This window comes from Loxodonta africana, chromosome 15 (assembly GCF_030014295.1).
Source record: "Loxodonta africana isolate mLoxAfr1 chromosome 15, mLoxAfr1.hap2, whole genome shotgun sequence".
Classification (NCBI taxonomy): Eukaryota; Metazoa; Chordata; class Mammalia; order Proboscidea; family Elephantidae; genus Loxodonta; species Loxodonta africana.
Window position 1 is genome coordinate 79,521,911 of NC_087356.1, and position 24,175 is coordinate 79,546,085.

General features: G+C 50.5%; 1 protein-coding gene across 7 annotated transcripts in view; it reads left to right on the forward strand.

Annotated features, from left to right (window-relative positions):
• The first annotated feature begins 2,248 nt into the window (after window positions 1–2,248).
• LOC100666393 (FXYD domain-containing ion transport regulator 6) overlaps window positions 2,249–24,175 on the forward strand; it is a 36,419-nt gene continuing 14,492 nt past the window's right edge. For 2 of the 7 annotated variants that reach the window (XR_010318019.1, XR_010318020.1), the window contains exons 1-2: window positions 3,165–3,235; window positions 4,907–5,043. The gene's annotated coding sequence lies outside the window, so the exon portion shown is untranslated. Of the gene's footprint in view, window positions 2,354–3,145; window positions 3,236–4,906; window positions 5,044–18,999; window positions 19,116–21,071; window positions 21,198–24,175 lie in introns of those variants that run through there. The other 5 variants (XR_010318023.1, XR_010318022.1, XR_010318024.1 and 2 more) reach the window with 5 other exon arrangements.

Below are 24,175 nucleotides of genomic sequence, written 5' to 3' on the forward strand. Positions count from 1 at the left end.
AAATTCCTTCAGCAGTGCCCTGGGATGGAATGTGAAGAAGCACTATCTGAGGTCAAGCCACGACTGTTCCTCATGTGAATGTGGCTGCTACTATCCTGTCACTGGTCTGCAGCGACAGGCAAGGTGACCTGGGGGTAAAGTGGCCAAACACTTTAGAATTCCCTGGCAGAAAAGGGGCTGGCACCAACAGGTGGCCCAGCTTTGGAGTCCTGACCCATTGGCCCTTCCTTTCTCAAACAGGTCTGCAAAGCCTAGGTTTTTTACATGTCCTCACCAATAGGATCCCTGAAAGGAACACAGAGAGGTGGCCAAAAGGCAGATGTCAAGGGTGCCTGGAAGGGATTCATCTACTTGCCCAAGGACATGCGCCTAGCAAGTGGTGCAGCTTTGCCTCTCCCACCCAGAGGAAATGCAAAGGGGAAAAGACAGTTGTAACAAAGTGCTCAGTTAAAAAAGGAAAAAACAGAGGAACAGAACGATTATTTGGTCTGCTTAACGTCACAGAGCTGGGCAAGATTTGAGGTAGAAGAGCTTTACCTTTTGCCAGAACCCAGAGTTTGCAACTGGGCCACAGCGGGGTCCATTCTCCTCAAGGGCTTGTGCTAAAGGGGCCAGACTTGTCTTCCCAAGGGTTGCCCTGGTGGGGCTCTCTTCCCCTCTCTTTCTCAGTAGTCATTTATGGTTCCTCTCTCTACTAGCTCCAAACATACTCAAATCCTTCTTAAATTAATTTCTCTCTTATGCCTTGGGGTATTGAGACTCAACCATTTATTAAAATAATTAAATCATCTAGGGTTAGAATGGCATCCACCAGACGGAGTCCAGTACAACAAGATGGTGCCTGGCTACCACTGCTGGCTGCTCTGACAGGGATCACAATAAAGGTTCCCGGACAAAGCCGGAGAAAAATGTAGAACAAAACCCTAGCTCACCAAAAAAAAAAAAAAAAAAAGAGGAGACTTACTGGCCTGATAGAGACTGGAGAAACCTCAAGAATACGGCCCCCAGGACACCCTTTTAGCTCAGTAATGAAGTCATTCCTGAGGTTCACCCTTCAGCCAAAGATTAGACAGGCCCATGAAACAAGACATAAAGCAAGACTAACGGGTCACGCCAGTCCAGGGGCAAGGACTAGACGGCAGGGTTTCCAGAAGGCAGGAGGAGACAGGAAACCTGGTCATAGGGAATCCCAAGGTAGAGAAGGGAGAGTGTTGACATGTCATGGGGTTGTTAACCAAGGTCATAAAACAATACGTGTACTAACTGTTTAATGAGAAATGAGTTTGTTCTATAAATTTTCATCTAAAGCACAACACCAACAAAAAAAAGAACTTAAGTAGAGTCTATTAGAAAAAGTACTTTTTGGGGAAATACGGAACTAAATACTTGTTCACTGCTGCTCCTTCAGTGATAGCACAATTCCTGGTGTTCAGTAAATCTTTGTTGAATAAATGAACAGAGTGCTACAGCAGGATGAGTAATGGCCCCCGAAGATATCCAGACCTAATCTCTGGGACCCGTGAACGTTACCCTGTATGGTGTAAGAGATGGTGCATGTGTGATTAAGTTAAGGATCTTGAGCTGTGGAGATTACGCTGGATCATCTGAGCGGGCCCTAAATTAATCACAACTGTCCTTTTTTGTCCTTATCAGAAGGAGGCAGAGGGAGATTTGACTATACAAGAAGAAGGTGGCTATGAGATGACAGGCACAGGGGAAAGATGGCAATGCAGCCACAAGCCAAGGAAGGATGCTGGCCTCCAGATGTTGGCAAAGGCAAGGAAACTTTCTCCCCTAGAGCCTCCAGAAGGAACCAGCCCTGCTGACACCTTGGTTTTATCCCAGTGAGACTGATTTTGACTTTGGAAATATAATAACTATGTGTTGTTTTAATAAATAAATAAATAAGTAAATCATCTAGGGTTAGAGCTGAAACGGACTGTGGGGAATATTTAATCCTCACCCTTATTTCACAAATGAGAAAACTGAGGCCCAGGGCTGGGGATGTGGAGGCAGGGCTGGGTCTCCTGATCCATTACCCAACTCTTCCTAGAAGCATCTATCACCATAGGGTTTGGGGTTTGTAAGGAAGACCCTGTGGCCCTACCCAGACTTGGACTGTCACAGTGTCTTTCAGGACTGCCCCCTTTTCACCCCTTCCCTCTCACATCTTGGCTCAGGCTGAGCAGCCTCCACCCACTTTCTGGGTACTACCAGCATGGCTGCCCCTCGCTGTGTTCCTGTGGTTTCTGCCTGTGCCTGGCCTTCCTGTCTTCCTACAGGCTCTCCTCCCCGTAGTCACAGCCAGTTTTTCAAGCGCTCACCGTGAGCACTGCGCTAAGCCTTCCAAGAGGTCAGTGTTAATCTTCGCCATTTTCACATGAGGAAACTGAGGCTCAAGAGGGTCCTTCTGTGATTTGCCCAAGATCACGGAGGCCAAATCTAAAAATTCGCAGTTGTCATCTGGAACTTTGACGCGTGAGGACTGGAGTGGGGCGGGGCTTGAACAGGGAGCAGTGAGGGGACCGAGCTGTGGCCTGAGAGTGGGGTGGGGGTCTTGAAAAGCGGGCCTGGGTACATCTGTGGTAGGGATGAGAGCCCCGCCGCCAGCACCCCACCTGGCTCTCACTGAAAATGACAGCTACAACCAGAGCTGGCTCCTGCGCCTACGACACTGCCATTCATGCTTTTAGTTCACTTCCCCTTAATTGCCAAGGCTCCCAATTAACGTGGGTTGCTGTGTCTGGTGCTGCGTTCTTTTCTCTGATTTTTCCGTTCCCCTCAGTTTACTATTTCACAGAGTCACTGGCTCTGGCACTGTGTTTGTCTCGCTCCCTTCCCACCCGCGCCAGAGGAAAACCAAAAAGCAACAGCCGGGCGCAAATCGCTCCCGCGCCGCACGCCCCCACGGGCAGGCTCCTGTTGCTTCTCCGAGCGCCGCTGGCCTCGGGAAAAACCGCCCAGACGGAGGGCTGCGCGCGAGCCGGAGCCGGCCGGAGGCAGGGGACGCGGCCCGCGGCCAGCAGCCAGCCGACGCCGAGGCACCGGGCCAGGGCCCGGCCCCCAGCAGCCCCCGCCCGGCAGGCCGCGCCCCTCGGGCCCCGGCGCCGCCGAGCGGGGAGGCGGGAAAGCGCGGAAGCCGCGCCCAGCGCCCGCCCCCAGCCCAGCCACTCCCCGGCGCCTCGGGGCTCGGCACGTCCTCCAGGATCGGCTCCCAGGGGTCCGGGCTGAGCAGGTAAGGCGCTGGGGTGGGGCGGGGAGGCCGGGTTAGGTTCTTCTTCGAAGGAGGGCAGGAGGCTCGGGTGGGACCGACCCCCGGGAGCGGCGGGCTTTGTCTGTGACCGTGGATGTGTGCGGTCCTTCGTGGCCAGCGGCCGTCCTCGTCCCCGCCTGAACAGCTGGAAGCGGGTCTGGGGATGTAAACAAGGAGGTGGGCGTCGGAAGGGCCTAGGAGCCGCCGAGGGGAGCCAGGTAGCGCGGTGCGGGTGAGGCTGGTGACTGGCAAATGCTCAGGATGCTGCCTTGAGCTTGGGGCTATGGTTTTGGGAGAATGGCAGGGCGGCTCCCACCATGTCTTATCCGGAGGGTGTTTTTCCTTTGTTACTTGGAGGCTGTGGAGACTTGGCGTGGGGCGTGTGGATGTGAGGACGAGGGAGTGTGAGCACACGAGCCATACAAAATGGAACTTGCTTGTTTGGTGCGTGGGGGTCATGGCCAGGGATTGGAGCTGGGCAGCAGGCAAGGGGGTGGGGGCAGGTAAAGAAGGGGCTGGAGTTCCAGGGTGTGGGGATTGAGGAGAAGGTCTGCATCAATTTTTTCCCCGGTTCTTCTTTCCAATCTGTTTTCTTCCCAGGGTGGAGGGTGGGGGGACCCAGTCCTATTCCCTCCTCTCCCTCATGTCCAGCCCCTCTTTCCTAACAGGGCTGACCTCAATGGAGCCAGGAACCCTGTTTCCCCCACTGTTTCCTTGGGCTTCGGTGGAGAGTTGGCTGAGCAGCCTGGGTCTCCTGGTGCTTGCTTCCAGCTGTTACAAGTGGTGGCTGGTAGAGAAAGTGCCCAAGGGTGGGAGCAGAGAGCAGCCACCCAGGAGAAATGGATCTCCCCATCCCCTGCTGCAAGCCTCCAAGTGCAGGGGCTGTGGCAGCCAGGGGCTTCTCCCACAAACGTGGCCTCTGTCTTCACTTCCTTTGTCTCTTGGCGTTGTGCTCTATGGCCGGGCCAGAATTTCCAGGCTTGGAGATGGATCAGTGGGCAGCCCACTCTCTCTATGACAGAACCTGCACTCTGGAGCTCAGCCGCCCTCACATTGTATATGTGTGGATGTGTATATCTGTTTCCGCAACTTAGCCTTTTGCATGTGACCTGCCTGGTGGTTGCCATGGAAACTCCTCTCTAATTCTCAGTCTCCCTCCTCCTTTTTCTGCCCATTCCTCACCTCCATTTCTCTTCCCCTCCCCCCAATATGGTTGCCTGGATACTGGTTACCCTGGCTTCTCTGGATTGGAGACCCTGGATCTCAAGCTCCCGCCCTAACCTGACTCGGCCCCTTACCACAACACGCACATGCACACACCACTTCACACACACCCTATAAACATACTCTTAAACACACACCCCACATATATACTACACACATACCATACTACATACGCTCTGTAACTACACCCTCACACATACTCCACACACACACACCCCCCACATCCTACTTGCCACGTAAAAAAAAACCAGTACTCCATAAACACAACCTCACACACCAGACACACATATCACACTTGTATCCTGCACACACACCACCCACAATGCTACACATACACCCTACCTCATGCTGTGTGTGCTCTTACATGCTGCCAATAATAACATGTACCATCACCTTCCTCAGCACACACCCCTTCTTCCCTCTAAACAGGTCTCAGGCTGGGATGAGGGAAGGAAGACAGAGGGAGTTTCCTGCCTCATCTACCTCTATGCTCTGGGGGGTGAAGATGTGGAGGCTCAGGAGCCTAGAAGAAAAACCTCAGCATCTCCCTGGGTGCCCTGAAGAAGGTGGAGGAAAAGTTGCTTCTAGATTCCCTCAAAATCAGAAACCCTCTCCTAGGTGCCTGACTCGAGCCTAGACATGGACCAAAATTGCTTCTGTATGCAGTGGGCCCAAACATAGCAATGATCTTGAGGCTGGCTCATGGCTGGACAACGTTTCATTCCATCGCACATAAGGTCGCTATGTGTCAGAACTGACTTGATGCCCCCTAACAACAACAGCAACACTGCTGCTTCCTCCCTTTCTGATCTCAAGAAAGCCTGTGGCTCCTGGCCCTGTCTGGGAGTCTAGACTCAGCCCCTGAGACTCCCTGACTAATCAAGGGCCAGGCAGACTCTGGGGATGGTCAGGAGGCTCTGAGCCTCCACAGAGAAGGGAAGCAAAGGCTGACACTGTGGTAGGGGAGGGCAGAGAGAGGAAACAAAGGGAGGAAGAAGGTCAAGGAGGAGGGGGAAGAAGTCAGAAACGGGGGGAGCCAAGTGAGTTAAGAAAGTGGCAGTAGGGTGATCTGCTGTGTCTGGGGTTTAGGCCATCCTCTCTACCCCAGGCACACTTTCCTGCTTGGCTCCTCCACCCAGATCTGTACATCTAGGAGAGGAAGCAGGTCTGCCAAGGGCTCTGGGATTGCCAGGGCTTTTCTAAGACTTCTCTGGTGGTAGATTCCTAAAGAAAGGAAGAATTTCCTTCCTCGCCTCCATATGATCTTGAAATCTTTCGACAGATTCTCTTAAGTAATGCACTCAGCTGCTAACTGAAAGGTTGGCAGTTCAAGTCCACTCAGAGGCACCTTGGAAGAAGGCCTGGTGATCTACTTCTGAAAAATTAGCCATTGAAAATCCTGTGGATCACGGTTCTGCTCTGATACACGGGGTTGCCATGAGTCGGAATCAACTCAATGACAGCTGGTTTATGTGCTAGGTGACATATTAATTGCTGGGGATAGATGGTGAAGAGGGAGACACGGTCCCTAAGCTCAAAAGCCTAGATTTCTCAGAGCTGGAAGGAGCTTTGAGGGAACATGCAGTCTGGACATTGTAGATGGGGAAACTGAGGCTCAGGTCACATGACAATAGGGGCTGGGGCCTTCTGACTCCTCAGCCAGGAGTTTTGACCCTACACTGCCTGTACTGTATTCCTTGCCATCCTTCCTTTATGACCATCAGCCCTCTGGAGATTGGGATGTTCCTTATAAAGTGTGGCTCCTCTAGTGGGCAGGGACCATCAGAGCACCTGCTCTTTTATGTTTACTTGGAAGGTGAGGCTGGAGGGTACAGCAAGGCTGTGGAGAGGAGCAGCTCCCTAGACCCTGGGAACTCCCCACAAGCCACGGGTGAGTCAACCTCACCCTAGATCTGCCCTCCCATAAACCAGAACATGTATTCTCCCCACCCTCAGCCCCGTGGGATTTAGTCTGCTGCCATCTGAATGGCAGACTGCCAGGTAGCCCCCAGGACTCATCATCTAACGAATCACCCACACTAGCTTCTGCCCCAGTGCCCTGGAGGAAACAAACCCTCATGAAAGGCACAGCCTGAAGGAGGCAGAGAGCCTGGAGGCTCAGACGTGGGTTCTAGTCTTAGCTGTGCATCCCAAAGGCAGATGCATTCATTCCACAGAGATCTTTTCAGACGCACATTGGGTTCCTGGTGGAGCCCAGAAATGGATTAAGTTTGTGCTCAGTAACTGAGCCTCCACGATTTTAGACCTCTGTTTCTGCATCTGGCAAGAAGGCGGTTTAGATTTCATGATTTCTAAGATTCTTCGTGTTCTGAATTTTTATGGATTATAACGCCTTGAAAGATAAGCTGTTTTCTCTCCGGGTCCCAAATTGTACATACTGTTCTGCAATCAGGGCTGCAGCTGAGCTGAGCCGGAAATGGGCTGGTCTCTGGTTACTCCAGAGAAGTCTCTCCTTTCTCCCAGTGGGACAGAGGTGCTCAGGAAGTTGAGAGCAGGGTTTTTCCTCTCTGGCTGAGGGGGCCGCCCCCTCCTGAACGCTGTGGTCTGCCTGGTCTGTTCTGCTAGGCTGTGAACTGGAGCTGGGTGGAGCCTTTAAAGAGATGTCCTCTAGAGAGCATGAGATCCAGGCCCACTGTTTTGTGGGTCTATGAAATTCTTTGGTGAAGGGCAGTGGTGGTCCGGTGGTAGAATTCTCGCCTTCCATGTGGGAGACCCAGGTTCAGTCTCCAGCCAGGGTACTTCCTGCACAGCCATGCCCATCTGTCAGTGGAGGCCTGCGTGTTGCTATGGTGCTGACCAAACAGGTTTCAGCGGAGCTTCCAGACTGAGAAAGACTAGAGAGAAGGACCTGGTGGTCTATTTTTTAAAATTAGCCAGTGAAAACCCTATGGATCACAGTGATCTGAGCCTCAACCGATCATGAGGATGGTACAGGACCAGGCAGCGTTTCGATCTGTTGCGCATGTGGCCTCCACGTGTCGGGGCCGACTCCACTGCAGCCAACAACATGAAATCCTTTGGAGGGAGAGCCTTTGGGCAGCCTAAGACAGGAGGCGCTGGTTATGGGCAGACCACACTGGCTGTCTGTCCTTGGCATCCGAGAAGCAGGACAAAGGCTTGGAACCAATTTGGCAGCACATTTCTGCTCTGGAATGGGTGGGAGGCCCTGATCTGGGAAGCTGTGGATTCAGCTTGGAGGCTATACAGGCACAAGCTTGTTATAAAGATATGCGGGGGAGCACAGGGCCCAGGAAGGGGCTGGGCCACGTGGGCAAGGCTGGGACAGGGGAATGCGCTGCCCCAGCTCAGAGTATCCAAGTTGTGACAGAAAGGGCCAGGAATGAGGGGGCAATCACTTTGGGGTGACAGTGACTGGCTTCACAACCACTCTTCCACTCTACCCAGCAGAAGGGCAATGCCAGGCATTGGTTGTGAGACCAGAGCTCTCAAATCCTTTTAATAAATATTCACTGAGTCCCTCCTTTATGCCAGGCCCTGCGGGCTTCTTGCCGAAGCCCTCCTGCTGGGGGGATGCGGGGGGGACCAATTAATTTGTCCTGACTCTTCCTCTCTCCCCCTGCCACCCTCACATCCACTCCTGCTTTGGGATTAGGGTTGGAAGCTCCACTCCCACGAGGAAGGCTCTTCAGCCTTCTTCTTCATCAGGAAACCCCTCCCCATGCACTCACCCTTGCGCACACACTCCCTTTCTCACGCACAGGTAACCTGACACATAGGCCTGAGCTGCCAGGTTCCCATACACCTCCTTGCCTCACCCAGCCCAGCAGCAGTCTCTCACCCTCCTACCTCTCACCCAGTGGTCCTCCAACTTCCATTCTCAGAGCCCCACCCCACCATACCCGCAGATCCAGTTATACCACTCCTCTACTCAAAATCCTCCCCTCATTCTCCACTAAGGAGCCCTGGTGGTGCAGTGGTTAAGCACTCCATTGCGAATGGAAAGGTTTGAACCCACCGGGTGCTCTGCGGGAGAAAGATATGGCAGTCTGCTTCCATAAAGGGTACAGCCTTAGAAACCCTATGTAGCAGTTCTACTCTGTCGTATAAGGTCGCTGTGAGTTGGAATCAACTTGATGGCAATGGGTTTATGTTTTTTTTGGTTCTCCATTGCCTATGAATCAGTACTGATGCCTGCCACTGACATTCAAAGCTCTCTGTAATCTGGCTGCAGGGACCTGTCTTTCCAGGCACTCTCCCAGGCTAAGTAGAGAGTGACAGAGTTCGGAGACAGACACGCATGGGTTCTAATCTGGGCTCTGCTACTGTCTACTCACCTTAACTTTTCTAAACCTCCATTTCCTTACTTGTGATATGAACAGGAGGATTGAGTAGTATAAGCTATGTGAAGTGCTTAGCATGGTACCTAACTCATAGTAAACACTTAGTGAATATTTTCTGGAGCCCTGATAGCAAAGTGGTTAAGAGCTCAGGCTGTTAACCAAAAGATCAGCAGCTTGAATCTACCAGCTGCTCCTTGGGAACCTTATGGGGCAGTTCTAGTCTGTCCTGTAGGGTCGCTGAGTCCGAATCGACTTGACAGCATACAGCAGCAGCAAATATTATCTGCTATAATAACGATAGTAACAGCAGATTCTCATCATCGTCGTAATCATCACATGGGCGTGAGTGACAGGAAGGGACTCAGCTTTGAGGGGCAAGTGGACTGCTGGTGGGTGAGGACCTTCATCACATCCTTCAAAGCTGCTCCCAAGTATTCATTTTTTCAAGTAGCTTTTCCTAATCCCTGGGAAACACCCACTTTCCCCCTCCCCTGTACACATCCCACTGGGCCTGCGTTTATATTCACCTTCTCCCCTCTACCCCACTTATCTCTCCAAAGGCAAGGTCTGCCTTATACACCGTATCCCCCACAGTGGCTGGCGTGGTGTTGGACACATGGACAAAACCCAGTCAACATGTACGGATGGACATGTATGGGGAAAGCCCTACCCACCAGCGGGTGTTAAAAGCCCACTTGCCCCTCAAAGCTGTGTCCCTTCCTATCATTCGCGCCCACATGCATACAACACATCCCTGCCCACGTGTGTATTTCTTCATCCCCTGTCATCCCCTCATCCGCCCCGTTCCTTTGTTAGGGTCTAAAAGCAAGGACTCTGACTCCTCTGAGGTCTGGGAGATGCTCAAGGGCTGACGTCAATGGAGGGAGGCTGGTTCTCCATGGCGTTTTGGTGGTTGGGATTTGACAGACCCAGCCAGCAGGAATGAGGAAAGGGGGCACAGAGAAAGAATTTAAATTCCTTTAAAGTTCCGTACAGATCGTGGGGTTGTTCTGAGGTCAGATGGCATTACAACTAAATGGGATGATGCCACTGTAGCGTCCGTTTATTCATTCATTGGCACTTACTGAGCAGCTACTGTGCTAAGTGCTGGGGACACAGAGATGCCCAGAGTGTGCCTCTGTCCCCAAAGAATTTATAGTGTGATGGGGGAGGCACACGCACTAGTGATGGCTAGCCCTGGGAATCAGGGAAGGTGACAGGAAGGGAGGGGACCATATGTTTCCTGAAACAGAGACAGACAGGGTTGAATAGCCCCTGCCTTCCATTGGTAGGGCACATATCCAGTATCCCGCCCATGGTCAGGGCACATCCCCATGCTGCCCCCACCCCCAAGGAAATGGCGGGGAATGTACGCAGAGCTCTGTGGGCTGTCTGGGCTGTGCTTTAAAGGAGGTGGACTATTGCGCAGACAGCGGAGGGGGCCAGCCCAGCCACCTGGCACTGTGGCCTGGCTGTGGGCAGCCTGGCCCTGGCCACTGCCCTGGGTGTATACTTCTGTGCTGGGACTGCTTGTCTGGCCTCTCTTGAATGGACCTTTGTTAGCAGGCATGTGAAGGAGGCAAGCCACACTGCCCTGACATACTCTCCCCTGCCCAGCCTGTGGGGACTGGCCTGTGACTTCTGGGCAGTGCCTCGACATGAACTCTTTGGAACCTGGCTGAAACCCTCTCAGGGCTGGGGGCCTCAGGTCACTGTGCTGGCAGGCAGGAGCCTGAGTCCCAACCCCTGACTCACTTTGTACAACTCATGTCGTTGGTCTGTGCTCACGTTTCTTTTTCTGCAGAGCTGGCCAAACAGTACTGCTCTGTGTGCCTCTAGGGGCTGTTATGAGAAGCCCTGGAATAATGGTGCATTAGATCTTAGTTGGCAGTGACAGTCAGGATAGCAGCCGGGCACTGGTCCAGTGGTGGGCCAGCATGGGGTCTTTCCAGGGAGACTCCTAAAAACCAGGCCTGCTTGCCTTTCTCTCTTCATGGCCAGCTCTTTCTCTCCTATCTTTTTTTTTTTTCTTCCTTTGACCATGTTTCTCTTCCCCAGAAGATTAAGGGGTGCCCCAGGATAAGACAACAAGTCTGTTGCAATGTAATAAAGAGACCGGCCTCACCTGCCCCACCTGTGCATCCAGCCGGGTTAAGGCTGGATCCAGGGCTGGGCTCTAGGGAGACAGGTTTGATTGATGGGGATCTGAGTTGCCTCCTGAACTGACTGCCTTCAAGAGTCCAGCCTCCAGCCTCCCACCTGTGGGGCGGTGAGTAATGGTGGGGCAGAATCCCAGCCACTGGGCCACTCAAGGAGGCCCTGCCAAGCTCGAGGGTCTGGTAATAGAGAGGAACCCAGTGGGAAGGGTCCAGCCCAGGGAGGGGTCAGCAGCAATGATCTGGGCCAGAGGTGCCCCTCCCCCACTCATAAGCTGTCCAGGGACCTTCAGGGCAATGTGGGGAATTCGGTAAGGGTGTCCCCAGCCCCTGAGACTCCTGGTCTCCTGGCATGTGCTCTCTCCTCATCCCTAGCCTTTTGAGTCCTCTCTCCTCATCACTCCTTCTCTGGAACTTTGTAAGGAGGCCAATCATTTCAAGTTAGGCTATTAAACAGAATAATTGGTATTTGTTTATTTGATGGGCATTTAAAATGCAAATTGAAGAAACAAGTTACATTTCCCCCAGAGGCCACAGATCCATCACTGGCCTCCTTTGGACCCAAAGCACTTGTTTTAAAAGCTTTAAAAGCCTTTGTTGGCTTTTGACTGTGTGGTTCTGAAGCACAGTCCCCATTACAGGAGCACCGAATGCGGTAAACAGGGCAAATAGTTCATGCCGCCAGTCAGGCAGGGTGAGCAGATGTGGGAATGCTGCAGTGGGTTGTGGGACTGGTTTTTTAAGCTGAATTAAAAAGTTAAAAAAAAATTATTAATAGACTATTTTTTTTAGAACAGTTTTAGATTTATGGAAAAAATTGAGCAGATAGGACAGAGTTCTCGTATACCCCTTGCACCCAGTTTCCTTATTATTAAGATTTTTACGTTTGTTGCAATTAATGAAGCAATACTGATACATTGTCATTCACTAAAGCCAATACTTTATTCAGATTTCCTTAGTTTTTCTGTTCCAGAATCCCATCTGGGATACCACATTTAGTTGTCATTTCTTCTTAGCCCCCTTTGGCTGTGGCAGTTTCTCAGACTTTTCTTATTTCTGATGACCTTGACAGTTTTGCAAAGCACTGGTCAGCTATATCCCAGGCTATCCCTCAGGTGGGATTTGTCTGATGTTTTTCTCGTGATAACCACTACCAGTTGCCATCTACTTGATTCCAACTCATGGCGACTCCATGTGTGTCAGCGGAGAACTGTGCTCCGTAGGGTTTTCATAGAAGTGGATCTCTAGGCCTTCCTTCTGAGTTGGCTCTGGATGGATTCAAACCTCCAACCTTTCAGTTAGTAGCCAAGCACGTTAATCATTTACCCCACCCAGGGACTGCTTTCTCATGATGAAACGGGGATTTGGGGTTTTTGGAAGGAAGATTACAGATGTAAAGTCCCATTGTCATCATATCATATCAAAGGTACATACTGTCAACATGATTTATCACTGTTGATGTTGACAAGATTGGGTTTTTAACTCCTTTTTAGTGTCCCCATCCAGCACGATGCCAGCACCAGGGGATTGGTGCTGTGTTCTTTCTACTCCTCCAGACAAATGTATCAGCTTGTCAGCCAGCACTTACTGGGTGTCTGCACCATTCTCAGGTCTTGCAAGTCATAGGGTAACACGGAGACTTTTCAGATAGAACTTTATCAAAAAGGGCATAAGACAGAATTGCTATGTGCCAAATCAGTTTGTGCTAACAGCAGACAACAGACGCTTGTTGAGTCTGGAGAAAGAAGCAATGAGTCTACAGGCTGGAGTGGTGGTTGGACAAAGGCAACAGTTCTCAACCTTGGCTGTACCTTAGTCAGTGGGGAGCTTCTCATAATTACTGATGTCTTGGCCACCTCCCCAGAGTTTAGAATTGAGTGGGGCATGACTATCATTAAAAAAAAAAAAAAAACCCTGAGTAGTTGGGGCTGGGGCCTGGGGACCATAGTCTTGGAGGATATCTAGGTCAATTGGCATAACATAGTTCATAAAGAAAATGTTCTACATTCCACTTTGGTGAGTAGCGTCTGGGGTCTTAAAAGCTTGTGAGTAGACATCTAAGATACATCTATTGGTCCCATTCCATCTGGAGCAAAGGAGAATGAAGAAAAGCAAAGACAAGGAAAATACTAGCCCAGAGGACTAAAGGAGTGCTTGAACCGGAGACTCTCTCAGCCTGAGACCAGAAGAACTAGATGGTGCCCAGCTACCACCAACAGCCACTCTGACAGGGATCACAACGGACAGCCTTGGACAGAGCAGGAGGAAACAGAATTCAAATTCATGAAAAAAGACCATACTTACTGGTCTGACAGAGACTGGAGGAACCCCCAAAACTATGGCCCTGGGACACTGCTAACCCAGAACCGAAACCGTTCCCAAAGCCCACTCTTCAGACAAAGATTAGACAGGCCTATAAAACAAAAAATAACACACGTGAGGAACATGCTTCTTAGTTCAATCAAATAAATGAGACCAAATGGGCAACTCCTTTCCAAAAGCAAGATGAAAAGGCAGGAAGGGACAGGAGCTAGACAATGGACACAGGGGACCTGGGGTAGAAAGGGGAAGCATGCTTTCACATTGTGGGGATTGCAACCAATGTCGCAAAGCAATATGTATATAAATTTTTGAATGAGAGATTAACTTGTACTGTAAACTTTCACCTAAAGCAGACACACACACACAGACACAGACACACACACACATGCACACAAGCCTGTCCATGTGATCTGAAGGTACAGCCAGGGTTCAAAAGTGAAATAACGGAGACTGAGAGGGCATTCTAAGTAAAAAAAAAAAAAAAAAGTAAAGGGACTAGAAAATACAAAGCATGGAGATAGATATGCACAAGGCAGGAGACTAGGCTATCTTAGCTGAAAGTAATGCCAGGAAATACTGGAAGGGTAGGAAAAGGCTAGACCTAAAAGTACTTACAGAAACCCCGGTGAGGTAGTGGTTAAGAGCTGCACCTGCTAACCAAAAGGTTGGCAGTTCAAATCCACCAGTGGAAACCTTGGAAACTCTACAGGGCAGTTCTACTCTGTCCTATAGGGTTGCTATGAGTCGGGATCAACTTGATGGCAACAGGTTTGTTTTTTGTGGAAGTACTTACATGCCATAATGAAAAGTGTGGATTTTTTTTTTTTTTTTTTAAACTATATAAGACACTGAAGCACCACTGAATATGTTGAGTTTGGGAGAGAAGTGATCAGTATACACTTTAGGGAGATTAGTCATGCGGTTGTCAGTCAATGTCCAGGACCGATTTGAGGGAAGAGGTTAAAGAGGGGTGACCTTTACGTAGCTACTACAACAATTCAGGAGAGCAACAATTAGGATCTGAACTGGAGCCAGCAATGGAAGAGAAGGGCCAGATTTTAGATTATTACAGGAGTAAGCATGGCTAGGAACCCCAGTAGTGCAACGGTTAAGCGCTTGGCTGCTATCCAAAAGGCTGGCTGTTTGAACCCACCCAGTGGCCCCCTAGGAGAAAAAAATCTGGTTATCTGCTCCCGGAAAGATTACAGCCTAGAAAATCCCATGGGACAGTTCTACTCTGTCGTAGAAGTGTGGCTAGGACTTTGCCACAGACACAGTGTGGAGGCTGGGAGAGAAGGAAGCACTTAACTCCACTATATTCTAAGCTCTGTGAGGCAGAGACTGCGTCTGTCTTGTTCATTGCAGTACCCTCAGGCATGAGCAAAGTGCCTGGAAAACAGCAGGCAATCCACAAATGTTTTGTTGGTTTGATTACCGAAAGACAATGGTGCCTTTCTTTCCAAAATGATACCCTGTTCCAAAATACCCGTCTCTTTCTCTCCCAGTTTCTCCACCTTAATGCACACAGATCTCAGCCATAGGGAAAGCAATCTGATTAAATAACTCACCAAAAGAAAAACGCAAACCCTTTTCCATCAAGTTCGTTCTGACTCATAGTGACCCGACAGGACAGAGTAGAACTGCCCTATAGGGTTTCCAAGGAGTGGCTGGTGGATTCAAACTGCCGACCTTTTGGTTAGCCGCTGAGCTTCTAACCACTGCAGCACCAGGGCTCCAAAACTCACGTCAAGATATAAATGACTGTTAGGATTGGGAGTATTTACCTTTTAAAAGAAACCTTTTTTGAAATTTTAAAAATCTGTCCTTGAGAGAGTGTTGGGGTGGGGAGGTATTTTTGAGTAGGGGTGGTCTTTATTTCAATTCTATACTGTAATCTAATCCTGAGCCAGACCAGAAAAAAGGGGATCTTCAGCTTGGCAGCCCACTCACGAAAGGCTGCCATTCCCTGGGCTAGCAGCTGTATTGGCATCCCCTGTGACCTGGGCTCCGATGGGCAGGATCCCCTACAACTGGTCCTGGGAGGTGGTCCAGCTCCCAGCATAGATGGTTCTGCTGGGCAGAGAGCAGCAGGCACCATAGCTGCTAGGAGGTAAGTGGAGGCTGAGGAGGGAGATGAGAAGACCTTCGTCATGCTGAAGCTCAGCCGGGAGCCGTGGGCCATAACTGACAGCCAGGGTCCAACAACAGCTGACAGATAATGCTAGCCCTCTTTTCTCCTCCTAAGAGGCTCCAGGGTCGCCGCCTCACCCCAACCTCAGTCACAGCGGGCGAAGCAGAGTTGAGCAAGGATAACTGTGAAGGGAAGAAAATCACACATGTATGTCGAAATTAAATAAAGCTAGATTTTGGATTATCTGTGGCTTTGGTTATTCTCACCATAGCTATTCTCCTCCAGCCTGGATAAAGAATCAAAACCAAACCAAACCTGTTGCTGTTGAGTTGATTTCAACTCACAGCCACCCTATAGGACAGAATAGAGATGCCCATAGGGTTTCCAAGGACCAGCTGGTGGATCTGAACTGCCAACCTTTTGGTAGCAGCCGAGCTCTTAACCACTATGCTACCAGGGCCAAAGAACACCCCCATCAAATGAGCCCAACTTGGTTGTGAAACAGGGTCAACATTTTCATTTCCCTTAAGCCAGTTGCCATCAAGTTATTTTGATTCATGGCAACCGCATGTGTGTCAGAGTAGAGCTGTGCTCCATAGGGTTTTCAAGGGCTGATTTTTTGGAAGCGGATTGCTAGGCCTTTGTTCCAAGGCATCTCTGGGTGGACTCGAACCTCCAACCTTTCCGTTAGCAATGAGTGCTCTCTGCACCACCCAGGGACCCGTCATTTCTCTTAGTCTGTGTATTACCACACTTGTCAGGAAGGCGACACCAAAGGGTGGAAAGAGCATAGCATTTGGAATAACGGAATCAGGAGCTATGCCATTGTTAGCTGTGGGACCTTAGGCAAGTAACTTAACTGTGAGCCTCACGTTTTCTAATCTGTAAAATGGCAGTAGTAACCAACATCACAGGTAGTTGTGAGATCCTTTGAGCTAATACTTGTGGAGTTGCCTGTTCAATAAGTTATCTTAGAAATGCTTCGTGTTAAAAATGCTTGTGTTAACATCGTCACAGTCATCGTGTCCTTCAGACACATGGGCAGGGAACAGGAACAGTGGGGTGTGGAACATACAAAACACAGTGGTTCCCCTCTCTCATCTGATAGCCACAGGCACGCTGGAGGGTCTAGGACTGAGGGCTGAGAATCCCTGTCCTGCTGCATCTGGCCCTGACTTCTGAACCTGAAGAAGCAAGAGGACCAGCATCACAGAAGTCCACTTAGCTCTGCCTGTGTTCCAGGGCCCAGCCTGCCTAGAGAGGCACACTGCAGGGGCCCCTGGGGAAGGAAGAAGATTGGGCCTGCTGTCCAGAGGTGTGGGGGCAGCGGGGAGGTAAAGACCTCAAAGGCTGGACCTCAGGCTGGGGCAGCACGGTTCCTGGCCCTTGGGAAGCGGCTGCCTGGACAGCAGAGACACGGTCTTCCATTGGCAGCCCCGTGCAGCAAGGGGGAGGGGGTGAGATGTTTTCTCCCAGGAAGAGCAGCTGTCTGTTGACTCCCCCGCTCCCCCCCCCACACCATGCTCAGCCCTGGCACGTTGTCCTTTCTCTGCTCTTGAGAGCATCAGTGTGTGGCTAGGTCACCCAGGGGCAAGGTTGAGGCAATGGGGCAGCCGAGGGGCAAGGGCCCAGCTAGAACTATGAGGGAGGGGAACAGCGTGGGGACTTGCCAATGTTTCCCCCAGAGCAGATTTTCTTTTCTCTGGGCCATCTCCACCTGTCCTTACTCTGCCACCTACGTCCCTCCCTGCCCCTCACACCCAGTTCTGCCGTGACCCCTGCCCCTCTGCCAGCCTCCATTTGGTCTTGCAGCCTCTTTCTTTTGCTTTGCCCTCCTCTCCCCACTTCTCTGGGCACCTCCCTGTTTCAGTTTCTCTTCCTCTGGGGTTTCTCTCCTCTTCTGCTGCGTCATCTTCTCTGTTCTCTTTTTCTTGCTTCTGTGTCTCATAGTGGGGGCATGGAAGGATATCACCGGTCTCCAGCTGCCCCGTCCGATGTGCTCTCCCTATGCCACCTGCCTGCAGCCCTGGATGACGCAGACTGTTTTTCTTGAGGCCGCAGAAGGCAGTGGCTCAGGGGAGCCTTTTTCAACTGTCAAGCCCTGCTCTGCCCTGTCAGCTGTGGACTGAGGCCCCTCCCGCCCTGTGTCAGCGCAGGAAGTATGCTGGAGCCTTCCACAGGCTAGAGAGCAATGAAAGCAGGAAGCAAGGGAAGTGAGAGGAGGTGACTGGGACCCCATTCCTTGGTCCTTGTCTCTCTCTCTTTCCTATCTTCCAGGAGAAGGTAGAAAATGGAGGAGGAGGTTGAGGAAAGAGTTGGGGAATGATAATAGTATCAATACTACTAACAGCTGATGCCTAACAAGCAGTTACTACTTGCGAGCATTGCGCTCAGCTCTTTCCACATGGTACCTCTCTTCATTGCAAATGACAGGGATGGAACTCAGTTGTCTAGCAAGGCAGGAGTTACCGGTTCACAGAGTCAAATTGTAGTTTGAGAACCCAGCCAGGACCCTCTCCCTTCTGTTCTCCCTCCTTCTCTCTGCCTGCTGCTGGGCTCTTTACCTGCCTGCTGTTGGCAGCTCAGTCCCCCCACCACTCCCCCCACACATTCTTTTCAAAGCTTTTCTGCTGGCATGTGCCCTCCCTCCCCTGGTTCTTCTGTGACAACACCTACTGGAAGGCTGACATCTCATACTCATTCCTTTTAGCTACAAGGGAGGGGCTGTGATTGGCTGCCTCCAGGAGGCCACCATGGTTGGAGTCTGGGAAAATAAGTCTCCAAAAGGAAGTAGAGCTCACAGAAGCCAGGGGTGCAGACAAATGAGACAATAATTGCCGCAACACAAGGGCTACCTCATCTAATCTTCCCAACTCCTGAGATGCATATTAGTATCTTCATCTTGCTGTTGCAGAAGCAAAGACTCAGAGAGGTTGAGTGACTTGCTCAAGGCCACAAAGCCACTAAGTAGCAGAGAGGCAGGATAGCAGAGTGGTTCAGAGCAAGAACTCCAGAGCCAGGCTGCTTGGATCTGAATCTTGACTGTGCTGCTTTCTAGCTCCAGGACCTTGGGCAAGTTACTTAACCTTCCTGGCTTCAATTTCCCCATCTGTATAATGGGAATGATCATAATTGCCACTTCCTAGGATTGCTGTGAGGATTGAATGAGTTCATATGTGTAAACCACTTGGAACAGCACTTGGCTTAGCATGAGTGCCTAATAAATGTTAGGTATTGTTTTCACACTGCTTTATAGTTTACAAAGAACCTTCAAGTGCAGTATCTCCCTTGACCCTTATAGTAGCTTTGGAAAGTGGGCAGGGGACTGGACTGGTTGATTGCCCACTGCCCCACCCCATACTCTCGTCCCAGACCTAATCAGGTACACAATTCTATAATCTGTTTTTTTTAAAAAATTACCATCTAGGGTAAGCAGCAAGGGAATATAAATTCTCTCTCAGGAGTGAGCTGGCAGGGACTGTGCATCCTGCTGTCTCTCTTTCTCTGGTATTTATGAAGCTGGAGATGTTGGGGAGCCTGGTTGGTAAATGTTTACCTAGAGCCTAACCCCTTCCTTGTGGCCCTTTTCAGAGCTTGCCCTGAGCCAGCTGAGTCTTGCAGCCCTACCTGCCGGGCTAGGGTAGGAGAAAGAAACAGGATAGCAGTGCCTGGGGGAGACGGGGAGCCTCTGGAGAGCCACAGTGCAGGTGGGTCATCATGCCCTTCACTGCTGAGTGGATGAGGGCTGTCCTCTGGGGTGTCGGGCAGGAAGACCACTCTTCCTCCAACAAAGGGACAGACAGCAGGGTTGACGTCTGGAATCCAGCACTCACTTGCCAGAGGACCTCTCTCTCTGCCTTAGTTTCTTTACCCATAAAATGAGTTTGATGGTAACACATACTTGATAAGCTATTTCTAAGGGTTAAATGAGAATAAGTATTTAAAACGCTAAGAATAGTGTCTGACCTGTGTTGTCTGTCATGATTATTATTGTCACCTCTTGTACCCCATCTAGACTGCTAGTCTGGGCCTCAAATATGGGCTTTCTACCTCGAATGTTCAGTTCTTCTCATGTCCTTCTTTGGAGTCTATGCTCCAGCCAGACTTTTGTCCCTCACCCCCAAACACCCAACCACTAGCAACTTCCTACCAGCAAGCTCACCACTCTCTCCACCTAGAAAACTAACTTGTCTTCTCTCCACCTTCCCTTTCACATTTTGTCCAGGGCTTCTGGCCCCGGAAGTGTGCAGTGTAGGTCGGGGTGGGCTCCGTCAACCTGCAAGGAGCTTCAACCCTGAGCATCCCTCTTCAGGAGGTCCTTGCTCTCTGGCCCTGGAGGTCCAGGGTGCCCTCTTCACTGTGTGTGGGAGGACCTGGGAATCAGGGCCCACTGTCCTAGGCTGGCAGCATTGCACAGAGGCTCTGCCATCCAGGGAGGATGGAGCTGTATCTTGTAGCTACACCAGGAAAGGGAGCTTCGAAAAGCTTCTCAAAAGACGCCAGAGATGAAGAAGAACTAATCCTCTGTTTTCATAAAACAGATGATGAAACTCTGGGTCACTGTGGCCAGGACCTTAGCGGTTAGAGAGTTTAGGGCACAAAGTTGTGCGTTTGAGGCCACAGTGTGGTCCTTACAACTGTGTGTATGTCGCATATACAGTCCCTGACAAGCATGTCACATAGGACACGAGGTGGGGGCAGCACGCAGCGATCCCTGAAAGCAGATCTGATACTGAGGGGGAGCTGGAGGCTGGGGTCAGCTGGGAAGGACCCCAGAAGAGCCCCCTCTGGAGCTCTTCTAGAAATGGATCAGTCAAGCAGATAACAGTCCCTTTGTTCTTTGCTTTCTTAAAAAAAAAAAAAAAAGAAAAAATTGTCAGCAAGTAGATTTCAACTCATGGCAACCCCATGTATGTCAGAGTAGAACTGTGCTCCACAGGATTTTCAATGGCTGTGACCTTTCGGGAACAGATTGCCAGGTCTCTCTTCTGAGTTGCCTCTGGTGGATTCGAACCTCCCACCTTTTGGTTAGTAGCTGAACACATAGCCATTTGTGCCACCCAGGAACAACCTGCTTACTTTTTCACTCCTGCACATAAACCCCAAGAGGACTTTAAGCCAAGACATCTTAGATGTGAAGCAGAAAGATAACGAGCAGTTTGCAGAGGAAAAGGGTGGCTGTGTGTGCACAGAGGTGGCTTGTTTTGGCGCCAAGGTCATCTGCTCGCCCCAGCGGGGAAGCAGGGAGACACAGGTGGTGGTGAGGTGAGGGGTGGATGAGTAGGGGTGCACTGAGGCCTCACTGAAACCATCACGATGCCTAAACTCCCGTAAAAGTAAAACTGCACCCCAACAGCAAGCCCAGGGTTTGGGCCTTGTCTGCCACTTTGTACTGACCACCAAACCCCACTCATTAGCGTGTGTAGTAGAGAATGGATGGTACCGCCTATAATGTGCACACACAGCCCTTACATAGAATCTGAAGGCTAACAAGGCCTTCAGGGCCAGTCCACTGTCTCCAAAAAGGTCTTGCTAACATAAGTCCCTCAGACCACCCTCCTTTATTCTCTTCCCAAACAGTAAGACTTACTAATGGCTTAGAAATATGAAGTACTCGCCTCTCTGCCACTACACCTGACCAGTTTGTCCGTGATAATTTTCAGCCCTTAGGCCAACCTCAGACTGCTCAGGTCTGTGCTGCGGTAACAGGCACCTGTGCCAAGCTCACCCACAGCACAGCCAGCAGAACCGGAAAGGGCTCCTCTGATCATCTGTCTGCTCCTGCAAAAGTGAGTTGGGTTTGATGCCTTCAAGTAAAAGGGAAAAAGAAGCCACTAGTTGATGATATAGCAACATGCTACATTATTTTTGATTCTGTGCAGCAGTGAGGTAGATCAGAATACATGATCCCACCACTCGCCTTCCCAGGAGTCAGCACCGGCCCCCAATCAGAGACTGTCTTCTCGTGGTGAACCGAGGAGCCTCTGTCAGTTGCTCCCTCCCCACCTCCTCTCATTGTCCCGGCCCCCCTTGTCCTCTGCCTTGGCTCCAATTACCTCCAGCCTTCCTTGCTTATCCTGTGTGGCCACTGCTCTCCACCAGCCCTGCCTGCCCACCTCCCAATCCCAGCACTCCAGAGCAGCAGGAAGGAGCTGAAACGTGGGTTCTGAGCCAAACTCTGCACCTGACTAGCTAGGTGAAGCAGGTACATCACTTCTCTTGAGCCTCAGTCTTTGATCTCAGCCGTTCTAATCCACTCTGGCATTCTGTGATTCTAACTCCATCTGGTCCACTGTACATACTGCTAATACCTCATTTATACACAGTTGACACTTATTTTAACAGCGTTCTTTAGTGCGAAGATTTGAATATGTCACAGGCTAAATTGTGTCCCCAGGCATACAGTAATAATCCAGGGCAACCAGGTAGCCTCAACAACGGGGCCAAGGCGCTCTGTGGCCCCAGGAAGGGTCCCTTCCGGTATGCCCTGCCTGGAGTGGAGGCCACATCTCTTCTTTCTCAAGTACTCAGGCCTTGGTGAGCACTCTGGCCTGTTTTCAGCAGACCGAGTCTGAAGGAGGCAAACAGGTGGGTTAGGAGGGAAGGACAGCAAGGTTTTGAGAGAGGAGGGAGAGAGGCAAAAGGGGGAGGTGATGAAGGTTCACTGTAATTTGTAGCCTATGCCTTTTAAAGGGAGGTTGTTTCTGAGTTTTTTAACAACAAAAACTGGGCATTCTGATCTACCTCACTGCTGTGTGGAATCGAAAATAATGTAGCGTGTTGCTATATCATCAGCTAGTGGCTTCTTTTTCCGACCGGCTTTTACCCAGCAATTAACGTGAAATTATGTGACTCAGTATGGAAAGAATAGCCACCGAAACTCTTCTGATTGCTTTTTCTTGTACATGCTGAGAGCAACTGCTCCAACGGCAGGGAGATCAGAGAGAAAAATTAACATGGAAATGCTGCTGCCAACCAAAACGTCCGCTATTTACCAATACAGAGATGAATGAGAACAGGAAGGGAGAAGAGAACTGAGCGGAAACCTTATTAATGATTTCTCATGATATACCCAAAACGAATCAGCTGCTATCAAGTCGATTCCAACTCAGGGCAACCCCATGTGTGTCAGAGCAGAACTGTGCTCTGGAGGGCTTTCGGTGGCAGTGCAGACCTTTCTTCCAAGGTGCCTCTGGGTGGATTTGAACTGCCAACCTTTCAGTTAGTAGCCAAGCTCTGAACCATTTTCCGCTACCCAAAGACCCATAATATACTAAAGAGAAAGCAGTAACAGAATTGATCCTGTTTTCCACATGAGGAGAATGATCTGAGTTACAGAGTTGGGGAGCAAGAGGGTGAGGAGGCTCCAGAGTCTCCCACTCTAGCACCTGATGATTTCTCAAGTGCCCTATCCCAGGGAGCCAGGCCCTCAGGCCCTGAGGCCCTCAGACCCCCAGGCAGGGGGTGTGGGCCTCACAGTGAGGCCCCCTACACGTGCACATTGAGGATAATGCAGCGTTCCTGATCCCCTCGCTCCCAGGTCTACCCAGCTCTGCCTTGCTTTTCACTCTCTCCTAAAGATCCCCTCCTCTGCTCTTCCACCTATTTTGTGGCCTGGAAATGAGCTGTATCACTGCCCTGTCTCTGCCAGCAAGCCAGCCCCATGCAGCCCAGCCTCCTCCCTCCCCGAGAGAAGGGAATGTGTAGAGGGGAAGCTGTGCCAGAAGGAGGAAGGGGAGCTGAGATACAGTTTCTGGATGCACTAGTGAGACAAAGACATTTTGTGTCCCCTCAGAGGGTATGTGTGTCTACTTGGCCACTGGGCTCAGGGTCATGCCAGCACCACCACTAATAAAACATGTTTTAAAATGGATTGAGGGGTCAAGAGACTGAGGCCCCTTGAGGAGACCTGTGCTGAGGTGTGGCTGGTGTAGCCCAGGCCCAGGGCAGCAGCTTGAAGAGTAGGGAATTGGTGGCTTTTCAAACCTATAACAGTGTTTCCTTCAGCACACTGTAACTTGATCAGAAATGTTATTTTTAGAATACAAAGACAGGTCTTAACTCCTTAACTTGACATTCAAAGCCCATTGCAATCTGACTCCTGCTGTCTTACTGGAATTTTCACCCCTGACTCCCACTTTACTCAAACTGGTGCCACACCCCCTCCAGGGCTAGGCAAACATTACTAATGTGGATGAAAACACTCCCTCCTGCTGAACTTTATTCAGAATCCTTCTTGGAAGCCACTTCAGGCTGCTACTGCCAATGGATTGGAATGCCTTGAGACTCAACTTGAACTGAAGTTGAACCTGAACTGAATCCTGTTTGTCATTCCTGCTTTCCATTTTCCACTCTTCATTGCCTTTGCTTATGCTGTTTCCTCTGCCAGAGTGGCCTTCCTTTTCTGTCTCTCTATCCCTGACTATCAAAATTCTGTCCTGTTTTCAAGGTTCCATTGAAATGTCTTCTCCTCCATGAAAACTTCCCAGGTTCCCCTAATAAGCCACTTTTTGCCCTGCTGGACTCTCCTGCATTGAGTCTCTACCTCTTGCGAAGCTCTGTTCAAATTTGCCAACGTATCAGCCCTTTGCTTTCAAACCCTGTATCAGCTTGGAAGCCAAGGCTGTATCTTGTTCACCTGTTTATACCTTGCACAACCCAGAGTAGTATGGCTCTTTCTAGGAATGCAGTGTTTGTGGAATTGTTTTGAACTTGAGCATCTATGGAGGTGATTGTGGGGAGATGAGGGGAAGGAGCAGCAGTGACC